The following is a 2500-nucleotide window of genomic DNA, read 5'->3' as shown; positions in this document are numbered from 1 at the left end:
TTTGTGTATTGTCATATGTTTCCTGGTTTTCTGATCTATGCTGCAGAGTTCTGCCTTCGTCCATTCCACTATTCCTGCGCTGTATCTGATTACTGGCACTGCCCATGTGTTTATGGCTTTTATCATATTTCCGGTGTTGAGTTTTGACTTGAGTATCGCCTTGAGTCTCTGCATATATTCTTTCCTGATCGTGTCCTTCATCTCTTGGTGTTTTATATCCCTCCCTTCCATTATTCCCAGGTATTTGTATCTAGTCTCATCTATGATGTTGCTCCCATCTGGTAGCTTAATCCCTTTAGTTCTCGTTACTTTGCCTTTTTGTATGTTGACTAAGGCGTATTTTTCTATTCCAAACTCCATCCTGATGTCCCCAGATACAATCCTTACAGTCTGGATTAGGGTATCTATTTCCTTGATGCTCTTACCATACAGCTTAATGTCGTCCATGAACATCAGATTGTTGATTCTGTTGCCTTTTTTCTTGAGTTGGTAGCCGGCATCCATCTTCTGTAGTACTTTTGTCATGGGAATCATGGCTACTACGAAGAGTAGTGAGTCGCCCTGGAAGATTCCTCTCCTGATATTAACCTCTGCTAGTCTTATTCCAGAGCTTGTAAGTATTGTATTCCAGTTGCGCATTGTATTTTTGAGGAAGCTGATGGTGTTTTCCTCTGCCCCGTATATTTTCAGGCATTCTATTAGCCATGTGTGTGGTATCATGTCGAAGGCTTTCTTATAGTCTATCCATGCCATTATTATTATTATTATTGTTATTATTATTATTATTATTATTATTATTATTATTATTATTATTATTATTATTATTATTATTATTATTATTATTATTATTATTATTATTATTATTCAGAAGATGAAGCCTAATCATTTGGTACAAGCCCACAGGGACCGTTGACTTGAAATTCAAGCTTCCAATGAATATGTCGTTCATTAGGAAGAAGTAAGAGGAGATGAAAGGAAATACAGAAAGTAAAGCTTTCACTTATTGAAAAAGAAAAAATGAAATATTAAGTTAATAAAGATAAGAATGTATTAAAATACAATGAGAATATTATTATGATAGTAATTTAATGCATTGCATCTCCGCTTGAACTTGTGAAGTTCCAATTGCACGACTTCCTCTGGGAGGCTGTTCCACAGTCCAGCAGTGTGAGGAATAAAGGATCCCTGGAACTGAGAAATTCGACAGCGAGGTACATTTACTGTATATTGTTGCTGCTGTTGAGCGAATCTGGTTGCACTCGTAAGTGAAGGGGATCAGGGATCAATTGTGAATGCGAAAGATCTCTGTCGAAAGACAACTTATGAAATAGATGTATTTCATGCATCAAACATGCATCACACAGCGCACTTCATTCTGAAACAAACGCGTTATTCACTGTACCTTGAGTTTGGGATCTAAACTGATTTCTGCATTTTTCTTCAACACCACTGACTTTCGTCAATTATAAAGTAACTGTCCAACTTCTTTATTTTCACTTTGCTCAAGTTTCCAACGCATTTAGAACAAATCCAGCGAGTCAGTCTTGCAAGTAAAGAAATGCAAGACTGTTCCTGTTCAATGTCTTTCTGATATTAATACTGATAAAGATAATAGTTCATTAAACAGTTTGAGTTCAATTTCACTATGTTCCCCTGATATCTTTCCGGAAATTTTTTATCATTTGAATACTGTTTCATTACGAACTTCTGTCTCCCCAAAACATTTTGTGAGGTATGTAATCTGATAACAGCAGGACAATCCATCCTTGAATGTGTACAGAAATAAAGCTATCACACCGTCAAAAATTTTTAAGAACTTGCCTCGAAGAGAATTCCTGACATTAAGCAGATCACACCATGGAGGCTGAATTCTTCCCTGACTAAACCTATCCGACCACAAAAGTCTTTCAGTGCCAATTTTCGTGGAGTCATATCAAAGGTCGTAAGGACATGGCGGTGTAAAGAGAGTGCTAAAATATGTTGCTCAACAAAAGACAAAGAAGGATAAAGACTTTTAGGGAAAAGAAATTTCAAAAGCTATTTTTTTCCCGAAGGGGAAACCTTTTGAGTCATTGAAATTATGCCGAGAGAGAGGGCGACCGGGGTGAGCCGTGGGTGAGCGTTGCTTTGTTGAGTCTTCGAAATGGGAAGATCAACAACACAATTTAATTGGCTCTCTCTCTCTCTCTCTCTCTCTCTCTCTCTCTCTCTCTCTCTCTCTCTCTCTCTATTATCCAGAAATTATGGACTTATAAAATTTGCTGAAAGGTCATTCATTCATAAATGAGATTTCTAGATCTTGATGGAATTCATTGTCTTCAGCTGAAAGAAATGGATGTAAGGACAATGCAAATAAATGTTACATATTTTCTTAGGGAAAATTATTGAGGCTGAAACGCTAGAAGAGAGGACATTATGAAATACTGAAGGCTACTTCACATAAAATTCAATAAACCATTGTCACACAATTACGGTGTCACGAGATAACGTCATTGCGAGA

Source organism: Macrobrachium nipponense, chromosome 37 (assembly GCF_015104395.2).
Source record: "Macrobrachium nipponense isolate FS-2020 chromosome 37, ASM1510439v2, whole genome shotgun sequence".
NCBI classification, from domain to species: Eukaryota; Metazoa; Arthropoda; class Malacostraca; order Decapoda; family Palaemonidae; genus Macrobrachium; species Macrobrachium nipponense.
Note: the sequence above shows the minus strand (reverse complement) of the source record.